The sequence below is a fragment of the Pseudomyrmex gracilis genome, unplaced genomic scaffold (genome assembly GCF_002006095.1).
Source record: "Pseudomyrmex gracilis isolate BER0280 unplaced genomic scaffold, ASM200609v1 scaffold_1689, whole genome shotgun sequence".
In the NCBI taxonomy this organism is placed as follows: Eukaryota; Metazoa; Arthropoda; class Insecta; order Hymenoptera; family Formicidae; genus Pseudomyrmex; species Pseudomyrmex gracilis.
Window position 1 is genome coordinate 12,681 of NW_018022273.1, and position 12,429 is coordinate 25,109.

The 12,429-nt window shown below is 42.3% G+C and overlaps 1 long non-coding RNA gene across 1 annotated transcript; it reads left to right on the plus strand.

Moving 5' to 3' along the window:
* The first annotated feature begins 11,686 nt into the window (after nucleotides 1-11,686).
* On the plus strand, nucleotides 11,687-12,423 carry LOC109862375. The gene is made up of 3 exons (XR_002251134.1): nucleotides 11,687-11,730; nucleotides 11,814-12,041; nucleotides 12,254-12,423. It is a non-coding gene; the product is annotated as an uncharacterized LOC109862375 (long non-coding RNA).
* The last annotated feature ends 6 nt before the right edge of the window (nucleotides 12,424-12,429 follow it).

A 12,429-nucleotide genomic window follows, 5' to 3' on the forward strand; every position in this document is an offset into this window, starting at 1 on the left:
GTGTCGAATCGTACGGTGTCGAATAATTTGGTGTCGAATCGTACGGTGTCGAGTAATTTGGTGTCGAATAAATCTGTGTCCAATAATTTTGTGTCGAATAATTTGGTGTCAAATCGATCGGTGTCGAATCGTACTGTGGTCAAACGGAACACGCCCTAAAAAATCTTGCAATCGTAACCGTACAACGGCGCCATGTGGTCATAATGAAATTTGTAAAGACAGGTCTTCGATATGTCGAGTATGCACATACCGACGTACAACGGTTTGTTAAATAAAACTTTCAGACGACGAAGTTCTATGGCTACCAGATCTTCAGCAAACACGCTGCAGCTGTGAAAGTTTGGTTTTCCAATGAACGCCACCGCACCGTATTGTCCTTCCCATTGTGTAACGAGTCGTACGTTGGTGTACTTGCGCACGTTCTTCATGGTCTTGCCGAACACCGCGGTGTTCATAAGTTTGTAAAGATTTTTTGCAAACTTGTTGGCGGCGTTCGCGCGGAAACGGGTATTCAGTTCGATGTATCCACGCAGCGAAGGCGATTACGAGAACCGCAGCACTCGATGTATTCGCGTCAAAAGAAGCCCGTGTCGCAGACACTGTTGCAGGTTGAGATAGTGAATCACGTAGCGCTTCTTATCAAACACGGTAGCAAGCAGTTTGACGTGATTCTTACCGTGTTTACTAGGCGGCTCCTTGCGCGTTAGACAAAAGGGCAGGTCTTTATACGCGTCGTGCAGTTTTTTCGGACACAGTAGATTGACCACGAGTATGAAGCCAATGTCGCTGTCCGTCGCTACCGTTGTCGGGAGCGTCCCGATTGCCCACGTCTTGATTGCCTACGAGTTGCTTTTGCCCACGTCCCGATTGCCCACGAATTTTTTTTGCCCACGAGTTGCTTTTGCTCACGCCGCGATTGCCCACGTCCCGATTGCTCACGAGTTGCTTTTGTCTACGTCCTGATTGCCTACGTCCCTATTGTCCACGTTGCAATTGCCCACGAGGTGCTTTTGCCTACGTTGCGATTGCTCACGAGTTGTTGTTGCCCACGTTGCGATTGCCCACGTTGCGGTTGCCTACGTTGCGATTGCCCACGTTGCGATTGCCCACGAGGTGCTTTTGCCCACGATGCGATTGCCCACGTTGCAAGTACCCACGTTGCGATTGCCCACGTCCCGATTGCCCACGAGTTGCTTTTGTCTACGTCCCGATTGCCTACATCCCGATTGCCCACGTTGCGATTGCCTACGTTGCAATTGCCCACGAGTTGCTTGTGCCCACGTTGCGATTGCTCCCGATTTACTTTTGACCACGTTGCGATTGACCACGGTCATAATGACTTCGCTTTGCTTAAAGCCTAAGGGCCTGAGCACAATAGAGAAAATATCAGGCATAAAGATAAGAATTAACTATTAGGAGAATAGAAATTGTTATTTATTTTTATTAAAACCATAAAACAAGAAAGAATAACGCATACTGCGTTGAGAAGTAAGAATAAGGTTATTACGTTTCGTTTCGTTGTAGTAAACTAAAATATTTTTTCCCTAGAAAGGTTTTGTAAAATTTTTTATATATTTTGTTGTATGTAAATATAATCATATATGTACATTTATTTACATAAAATGTCAAGTGTTGTGTTGTACCGCTACGACAGTACTGGATTCTTTTCACAGGATCTTTCCGTTTGGATTCGGAGAAAAGTAACTTCGCCTTGTCCAACAGTTTAATAAACTTTATTTGACAATTTAGCTTCTTAATACAAGTACGACGACTCGGCGATAGCTCTCGAACTTTTGCTCTCAACTCTGTCACATTACTTCTTATATCACCGAATTGAGAGCATCACCTTGTCTTATCCTAAACAATGTTGCACGAGTTGATCGCGCAACTCGCTTATCCTTGCTTGATCAGCTCTCGGAGACGGATCTGCCGTCCTTGCTGATCAAGCAACACTCTCTTTTTACAATACACTTAACTGTGTCTCAATCAAACATACGTAACTATCTTATGCTTTAACTTCCTAATTTCCACGTACGCAACCTTATACTAATTACATCTTTCTTCACAAATTTCCTAACATGACTATTACCTCACTATACTTGATTTCCCAACATTCCTCCCCCGTTGAGAAAAGAAAACTCGTACGCAAGGTTTCTTCACTAGTATACTAACCGTATAACTACTATTAAAATTAAGGTTGTCCTAGCACCGTGCGTACTCGATCTACATTTGTAGTACTAGGAAGCGTTTTAACGCCAGCTTTCTTTTTTATATACTTAACCGCAACAACTAATGCAACAACGATTATTATTACAACTAACGTACCACTAACGGAAATAGTACAAATTACGTGAGGATGAACGCCTCCTCCCGACCGCGCGTTATCCATGTTTTTTACCACCTTACTAATCCGTGTACTTAATGTTGTTAACTTTTCTCCATTTACTACGTTTTTTAATTTTACGGGTGTGAAACTAGTTTTGTGTGTGAGTGCAATTTCCGGTACCGACAAGTTATACTCAGGTAAGTATACTTTCACGTCAGTACCGCATGACTCCTCCCTTGTTTTGATGTACATCTCGCGCGTCAGCATCTTACAATTTTCAGACAAGGTCACTCGTCCCGTTGTCTTAATAGTTGCCACGTGCTCTGTACCCCCCGCGCACTGTATCGTGACCTCCTCCTTAGCATGTGTGGAGTACAGCCACGTCAAGGGATCCCGCAACGCGACCCACAGTGTTTGGTTTGTTGCTACATACCGCAAATCACACTCATCACCACTCTCTCGTAGATACATTCGCACCTCACACGGTGACTTATTACTCACGTAGTACACTGGCGTATTTTTATCGCAAAAATAATGTCCACCAACGTTTTTACACTTATGTAATTCCTCCTCGGACATCTCCGAATACGTTTTTCCCTCTCTGCCTACGCCGATTATACTATGTCCTATGTCTACAAACGCATACACATTTCCATGATTATGTACAGGCAACGGAACGACGCTTACTAACTCATAGACAGGATATGACACCAACGGAAGGCTCAACACTGTTACGATATCCGATCTGTTGAGATTCGGGAAGATAAAGGACTTGGTGATGAATAAGATTCTTTTATAAAAACTGGCGTAGTTTATTACTACCAAGTTTAAAAATTACTGTACAATTACGCACGCTTATATTGGCTCTTAGCTGTTGCTTTACTGCGGTAAACTGTCCGGATGGACTCGGAGCCACACAGTATTCAACAGCTACTCACGATCTACCTGTCGTTGCTTGCGATCGATCTTTTAAAGGAATCGATTGCGATCACTCAGCAGTTTAGCGACCTAATTACTACTGCACGTAGGCCGCTGACGTTGCGTGCTGTGTCTGTACCACACTTAACATTACGCTTAACAAGCAGATTTCATTTACAAAGAAATGCTGCTTGTTACCCTTTTGAAACAAACCGGGGTGATTGAGCAATGATGCGTACTTACCGCAATTGCTCAATGGCCCGAACGGAATTAAAACTAAATTTCACAACATTTTCCCCCCTTCTTGAAAGAAGGAAAATGTACCGCTATTTTCCGCTTACTATTATACTAAAATTCGGGTACTGCGTGCCCGATCTGTCTATTACTTGGCTTCAGATCTCGAAGACTGAACATTTTTTTTCTCGCGTGGAGTTTTCTCCTATGCAGCCAAAAACACAAACTCGCGATTATTACAATAACCAAGGTTACGCCCACCGAAGTCGGGATAATAAAGTGCGGCTGCTTATAAAATGTATAATCTACAAGATCACTTTCTTTCGCAAGTCGTGTCAACTGCTCTTCTAATGATCGCAACAGCACCGAGTTCCGCGTTACACTTTCGAGTTCCAAGCCGTTATTATTTACACGTTCCCTTTTTCTCGGTGCCGTGATATTAAAACCCGGTAAGAACGTATTTATTCCCACGCCCTTAACTACTTGATTAGTTCGTACTATGATACTCGCTGTGGTCAGCTCGCATCGCTCTGGCAGCTCTATTTCACCGACTCCGGATATGACTTCCATTCTTTCCGACTTATTTTCGCACGTAACCCGCAAAGTTTCCTCTTTCAAGGTTGAGAATAACCATACGCGCGCCTTTGTCAATCGTACCCATATAGTTTGATTAAAAACCATGTGGTCGATTTCACAGTCTTCGTACTTACCATTCTCATTTACAAACATTTGTAACTTACAGGGCGCTCCCTGCGAGAATCGGTACATCAAATCCACGTTTTTACACACAAAACGATCTTGAACGCTTAAACAACTATTCCACTGCGTTTCCCTAAGTATAGAGTACGTTTGACGGTTTGTGTCTATTGGTACTACTGGATGTTTGACTTGTATTGCCGTGAATACGTTGTCTCGTTTATGTACCGGTAAGGGCATTACCCTGTACACGTTGTAACTACCGGGACTGATTAATGAAAACTTAACAACCGTAAATATATTTGAGTCTTTGCAATAGACATTAACCGTGACAAACCTTTTAATTTCTAACCAGTTTTCTAGAGTCACAGCAAAAGGAAAACGCAGGTCCCGCATAAACTGATTGTTCGCCTCCTTCAGGCTATGTATAATTTGCTCTAGTGGCACCACTTCCAACTTTGCAAATTTAGTGTGCACATCGGTAACGTACTCAATTATTCTTTCGGCATCGAGTTCCATTTCTGATAGTAAATTGCCTAGCTCAAGGAAATAGTCCCTCAGCTCCTGCTGTTGCGCATAGTCATCAACTTTCTGAGTTATTTTTTCCACTGCTTCACGCAGCCTTTTCTCATTTCTTTCTATTATATTTTCTACGTCGTCTACGTGAGCAATTGTGACATTAACTACCTGTAACTGAGTTTTTACAGTATGCTGCAACACGGCTTGATTACTTCCTATCAATCGCAGCTGCTCCGAGATCACTTTCTCGTCTTCTGCATCCATGGTGCCAAATAACACCTTGGCTACGGAACCGACTGCGTTCACTAATCCTCTCCGACTGCGCGTCGGTGTTCCTACTATCATTTTTATCATGTTTACTAATGTACTGACCTTGAGTTCCCTGTGCCGTAACTTGTAAGGAAAACTGTCACAAAACTCTTTATTTTTACTTAATACTTTTTCATTGTCGCATAAGTCTCCGGATTTATTCAACATTTCTTGCAACTGTTTTAACNTACTATATATAGAAGTTACATCTAGCCTTATTGCGAGCTTCCATTTCTTGGAAGAACGGTACATCTCGCCCTGTTTNTCGAAATATATGCCAGGGTTATGTTGGAACCTTTGAATCCTGAATTCTTGTCCTTTGGTCCTATCCCACGCATTACATACGGCAATTTTAAACAGTAAAATTTTTATCCTGTAAGATAACATTTACATTATTTCCTGCAACGTCGTATTCCTACGCTGTGTTGCCTACACATATTTCACTTTAGTCGCGGAGTAACCTGACTCGACTACGATTTCATTCGAGTTTAATTTTAATTTCTGGTGTCAAATTTATGATAAACCGCGAATTTCTCTACTCCTCCCTTTCTTTCGGAACGGATTTTCGAAATTTTACACTTCACCACCGAGTTAGTTCTTCGCCAGTTTTTGCGAACAACGGAAAAAATTTTTATTAATTTTTGTTACTATACACATTTTAACATGGCATCTCCATGTAGTCGATGCGGATGCGCGGGTCGACCATCCGGGTCCCTCTGTGTTACTTGTTGGCTTGGTCTTCAACTTGGAGGTGAAGACTGGACTAACTCCTGTGAAATCGTGAGTGATGGTGATAGTGACACTGACTCGCGGGTCAGCATTACGAGTACGGCCACTGTCATCGTACCTCGGGATGCCGCGGAAACTACTGACAACCACGATCCTGCCTTGCCGGAGCCGTCCGTCCTGTCACCGACCGTTACCCTGCCCGAGTCTGAGGACGAAGTAACTTTGGAGCCGGAAGATTACTCTCCGGCCTCTCCAGAACCAGAGTCACCGCGTACTCCGCCACCAGGTGTATTCCGGGCCTTTTTCGACTGGGACCCTGATGTGGTGTGCCTGGGTCCCCTCTTGTCGCCTGACCCCTCCGTCGTAACCATTTCTGACTTGGAGTGAAGTGGTTCGGTAAGTACTTTTTTTTCCTAATTTTCTATAAAGGCCTTTAGCCTATTAACATGCACATTCTGTGTGCGTCTTCTCGTTTTTATCGTATACGTGACGTCTGAAACTTTTGCCACTATTTCGTACGGTCCAACCCATAGTGATTCCAGTTTCTTTGACCTTTCTCTTCTCAATGTCTTGTCGTAAAGCAAGACCTTATTGCCAATTTTAAAAGATGCTGGCCTTGTTTTTTTATCAATATATCGCTTGGCTTTTTTGCGCAGATTGTCTCTTGCTACTCGATTTGTCGCCCGCAATCTCTCTTTGAATTTTTGTGCGTATTTTGCTAAATTATACTGCGTTGACGGTGGTTTAGTTAAGGCAATTGGTAACTTTGCATAACGTTCGTGTTTTTTTGAATATTGCTTATGTGACGTCTTTTTAACTCTCTTGAGACGTGTTTCTTCCGCCTTTACTGCGCTTTTATTTCTTATTCTATTTTCTACTTTACTTCGTTTTGCCAGTTTCTCCATTTTCACGCGCAGAGTTTTGATTCTTGCTGCTTTTTCTGTAGCACTCACTGGATCTTCAGAGCATAAACATTTTTCTGGCCATACTGAGAAATGCCCTACAAATTCTTCGGATTGCCTTTCACTTATTTCTACAATTCCTGCTTGAATGTAGTTTGTCTTAGCTCGTCCTATCATTTTGCTTCTCGGCTGTAATGCGCTTTGATACGGATGCAATGCCATGGATTCTTTCCCTATCATAAGTCTTCCCTTTTTATAATTATGCACTGTATTGTACTTTTTTAAAAAGTCGTTACCTAATATGCCTGGGTAATTAATAGGGAAGTCGTTCTTTACTACATATACTGTATGCTTGATTTCTTTATTTCCCAGCTGTATAGTAGCTTTCACCTTGCCGATCACGCTTGCCTTATGCCCCGTTACTCCGGTTAGTTCCAATCGCGTTTTTTCCGCCGGTGTTTTCTCCTTTAAATATTTTTTCTTAACTAGTGTCATTGTAGCTCCAGTATCATAAAGCATGTCTACTTGGCCTCTTTTTGCTTTTTTTTTTATCGGCACTACTACTAAGTCTAACTCTGCTTGTACTGCCCTTACTTCTATAGTTAGAAGTTCCGCCACTGACACAGATCTTCCTTTTCTTTCATCTTCTTCTTCTTCTTCGTCACTACTGGACGATTTGCTACTGTCACTTCGGCTTCTCTTTTTCTTATCTTTTGCCGCACGTATGGCTTTTGCAGCTCCTTCTTTGTTTTTCCTGCCGTTCAGTGACCAGCAATTTTCCTTGATATGTCCTGTTTTCTTGCAATAATTGCAATGTTTTCCAACGGCATTTACTCTGCCGCCTGCCTTTGGTAATGACATTTTGCTGACTCGGCAATCTCGACCGAAATGTCAGTGTTTTCCGCACTTAAAACACGTGTCTTTATTATACTTTCCATTATTTTGCGGATTCTGACTTTTTACTTGCCCGCTATGAGGTGTCGTCACTTTTTCCTCCGAGCTGGCNGCATTTATGGCCTCCTGTAGAATTCCATAATTTTGTGAGCAAATTATTACCCTAATTTTGTTTTTTAATCCTATTTGGAATTGCTGTAACGCCTGCTCTTTGATCGTGCTCATAATTATCNGTTTTTCTTCAACGGTGTGTCCTCTACCTTCCACCATAGCCCCATACAATTCCATGGCGATCTGATTTACACGTTGGCCGTACGTTTGCGCACTTTCACCATTCTTTTGCTTTAACGTGTTGAAATCTATCTGCAACTGAGTAACACTCTTTTTTGCAGCATAGGTGTTTTTGACTTCCTCTTTTAATTGTCGGAAGTTACAGATATTCTTTGTCTCAAAATCTAACAAAGCCTGACCTCGCAATTTTGTGCACAACACTGCTTGTAACAAAACAGGTTCATCCAACGGGCTAACAACTCCCGCTGCATACTCACACGCGTTCAACAATTCGCGTATCTGTTCAGCTGACATCCCGTCAAACGCTGGTATTAGATTCACCGCGTCTTTTAATTGTAGCTGACTTCTGTTTACTACGTGGTTTCGGATGTCATCATTCGTCCGTCCGTACGTGATATCGAGTTGCTCGCTCGGCCGTACGTGTGTGTTTCTTCGTGTGGGTGGAGCACCTGTTTCGCGCATTCTTTCTTCGCGTAGCTCCCCCATTTGCCTACCTAACGCGTCTATACGAGCTTCCATTACTCCTAATGTCCGCAAGACCTGACGTAGGACTTCCTCGGTGGCGTCATGACTCGGCCTACCTGACCCTGGGCCCCCCGCGGACCCTGCTCCTCCAGCTCCGACTAGCTCGTGTTGCATTTGTGTTATTTCCCTGTCTACCGCGTCCTGGGCTCGCCTAACACTTTCTATGTCCAGAGCCTTTTTCGTGTTATCTAAATCTGACGCAAGGTTATTTCCGCCCGCCTGGAACATTTCGCTTTGATTTAAAGAAGTAGGTTTGCTATTACCGTCTTCCCCCCTTAATANGTTTCCAGCGATACTCCGGTCTATCTCTATCTCGAACTCTCTTTCAATAGTTACGTTCGATTGTGATTCCGTGTCACCTTCGAATCTTAACCGGCGCCTATACGAATGTGCCTCTAGTTTTGCCGGAGCAGTTCGCGGTTCCGGTGTCGGTATTAAATTCTTATTCGTTCGATATTCACGAGCGGAGTTCCAGTCACGTTTTTCCGGGCAACCTTTTTGCCGGTTTTTGGACATTTACAAAACGTGATTACAAATTTTTAACTTACGCTAGCGCTCTCATTTCCTCGCCTGCTGATTGTTGTTTTGCGTAATGCAGCTGTCTATGTAGGTCGTCGGCTCCTATGTCGCCGCCGCTGCTGCTGACGCTGCTATTGCCGCTGTACGCTGCCGCCCTGTTTGCTGCTTTCGATGTCGCTCACTTTGCCGATTTTTCCTCTTCTTCTACCGGTCCTTTTATGCGTCCAGGATAGTGGTTCCTTCGTTGACACATCCCCCCCCCTTGGAGTACTTGCGGTGAAATTTACTTCCTTTTCTTGTCTCTTGTCCGCTGCTTCTACTCCGCTTATAACACAGCTCACTTTACTATTGCGGTAGATCAGTTCCGTGCGTAACCCGAGATCGTGAGCGTTGCACAGTGATTCCCTAATCACTTTTCGCACCACTTGCTAGTATTACTAACTCTGTTATTTTTTTTTTGTTTTAGGTGCTGAGAACTCGTTTCCACTTATTGTTAGCCGGGATTTTCTTTTATTATTTTTTTTTAATTTATTCTCTTTCTAGAATAAATTTCTTTTATACTTTACTTGACAGTTTTTTTTCTTCTCACCAGTAACCCTTGACGTCCTTGTTGTTTCCTCCACAATCCAACCGGAATCTTCTTCGTATTAAATACTGTTAAGATCCCGCCTCGGTAGTTGGTTTATACTCCCACCGCTGCCACCAAAATTTGTTGAGATTCGGGTAGATAAAGGACTTGGTGATGAATAAGATTCTTTTATAGAAACTGGCGTAGTTTATTACTACCAAGTTTACAAATTACTGTACAATTACGCACGCTTATATTGACTCTTAGCTGTTGCTTTTCTGCGGTAAACTCTCCGGATGGACTCGGAGCCACACAGTATTCAACAGCTACTCACGATCTACCTGTCGTTGCTTGCGATCGATCTTTTAAAGGAATCGATCGCGATCACTCAGCAGTTTAGTGACCTAATTACTACTGCACGTAGGCCGCTGACGTTGCGTGCTGTGTCTGTACCACACTTAACATTACGCTTAACAAGCAGATTTCATTTACAAAGAAATGCTGCTTGTTACCCTTTTGAAACAAACCGGGTCGATTGAGCAATGATGCGTACTTAACGCAATTGCTCAATGGCCCGAACGAAATTAAAACTAAATTTCACAACAGATCCTTTTACATACGCTGTGACCTCGCTAACCTTTTTTACAAGCGGCCAGCTTTCTTTAGAAACTTTAAAAGGAAACTGCATTCCTTCCGGCAATTTTGGGACCGCCTCCGTTACCTGTGCCAATATCACTTCTTGTGATATCACCGCCGGGTGTATTACGCCGCGTCTTAAGTGTAACGTAAACTCTATGATTCGCTCAATGTCTCGAAGCAAATCCGACATAATTGCGTTTACAGTAACAAAATATTCCGTCAGCACTCCGCGCTATGCATACTCGTCCAACGCCTTACCCAATCTATTTGTTACATTTGACAACACTACTTTGTTACTACGCAAAACATCCTCCAAATTATTTAAATGTACAATGGTTTTGTTTAACACCCGGAGCTGGCTCTTTACAGCCCCGTTTAAAATTTCCTGGCCGGCATATAGCGCGTCCAGTTGATCGTTTATTAACTTTTCACTATTAGCATCCATTACACCAAACAAATACTTAGCCAGAGAACCAACTCCGTCTACCAGACCTCGCTTTTTACCTACTGCACTACTACTTTCTAAGAAGTTAATGTGTGCTAACATTGCCTTTAATTGCTCCTTGTCTTTATTCAATAACGCGGTTATGCTTTTGCAATTTACTTTCGCAACGTTATCGAGGTACTCTAGCTCTTTACAATACTGAGTTTTTTCAGTGAACTCATGTAACTGATTATACCTATGTCGCACAGTGCTTACATCTACGTTAATGGCGACCTTCCAGTCCGACTCCACGTGGTACTACTCTCCTATTTTTTCAAAATAGATTCTCGGTTCCTGATCGAACTCTCTGATTTCGTAGCCCTTGGCTATACCAATGCCACAACCTAGCAGTACCCTAAAAAAAAATTACTACAGAAAAAGAAACAAAACATTTGCAGCAGACACACATCCGCACACTTCTACTACACGGAAGTTATCGCTCATTTCTTCTTAAAACAGCTAACGCTTACTCAGTGTTGCACGTAGAACCGCGGACGGTGGTGTCACGATAAACTCATCAATATGTTCAATTCAGCGTGTTACGCTGTGTCTTTACAACTAATTCTTAGTACCGCAACCTTTTCAACGATTTTTTTTAACCCATTTTTTTGCAACGTGATTCCCGCGACAACGAGCGTCAGTGTCTTGTCAGTCGTCCGACCATTAACTCGATCTCGAGAAAAGAAATCATGTCGAACGAATCGTTTTTGCTCGGTCTCCGACGGTGTGCGTCGTGCCCTTCCGCGCCCCCTGTTACATGTGCTTGGTGTCGGTTTGGCTGCGGAGCCTCCTCCAATCCTTTGCGAGTAAGGACGGCAGTGACGCAACGTCCTCGGATGTTTTGACTTTACCAGCCACGCCACGCACCCTTGAAGATCCATCACCGCCATCACCTGAGCCTGAGGATAACGAGGTAGTCATTCTGATGGTGCCGTCTCCACCACCGGCCTCCCCCGATGTCCCAAAAATAATCCACCTGGGATCACCCTCACCGGCCTCCCCCGATGACTCAGACATAGGGTGCGTTCGTCTTGGCTACTTTTTCGCTAATAGCGTTAACGCTCACCGTTTTTGTCGTTCGTCTTGGCACTTTGTAGCGCTATGGTGAAACTATGACGTCATAATTTCTTAGCGAAATCATCACTCAGTCACGCTATCACGCGCTATCTCGAAATAGGTAGGTCTCCTGTAGCGTAAGCACTATTAGCCAAGACGAACATGAAAGTTTTAAAATGTAGAGAAAACCTAACCTCATTTTAGGAAAGAATAGAAAGAAGATAAAACTTGAACTGATTGGACACATAAAACGGAAAGAAAAAAACACTCAAACTGAAGAGTACATCAATAAAAAAAAAAAAAAAAAAAAAATAATAATAATAATAACAAGCAAGGAAAGCAAAATGGAATGTATTACAATAAAAGATACAATTAGTGGAGATATGTATTATCTAAACTTATCATCAGAAGAAAAACAACGTTTCATAATAGGTCAGTTTATTTTATTAAATATGTTTTTATATGTTCTCTCTTTTATTTCTAAATATCTCTGTATTGAAAATTGTATTGTATTGATTACATAAAGTACTATATATAGTACTTATAATATATTCTTATAAGAAGATAAAAGTAAAAGTGAAAACTAATAAATGAGAATAAAATGTCTTTATGTTTAAAATAAAATACAAATATTATGTTTCCAGACAACGAATTCGCAAAGCAAAAACTGCAAGAAGTTAAAGATTTTGCACTTGCAAAGAAAATGGAAAATGATATAAATTTAAATGGAAAAGAAAATCTTGTATCAATAGAAGATGATAATTCATCTTGCACAGAAAATGAGGATTTAACAGTTTGTAAGCCACTCACTGAAAAACAA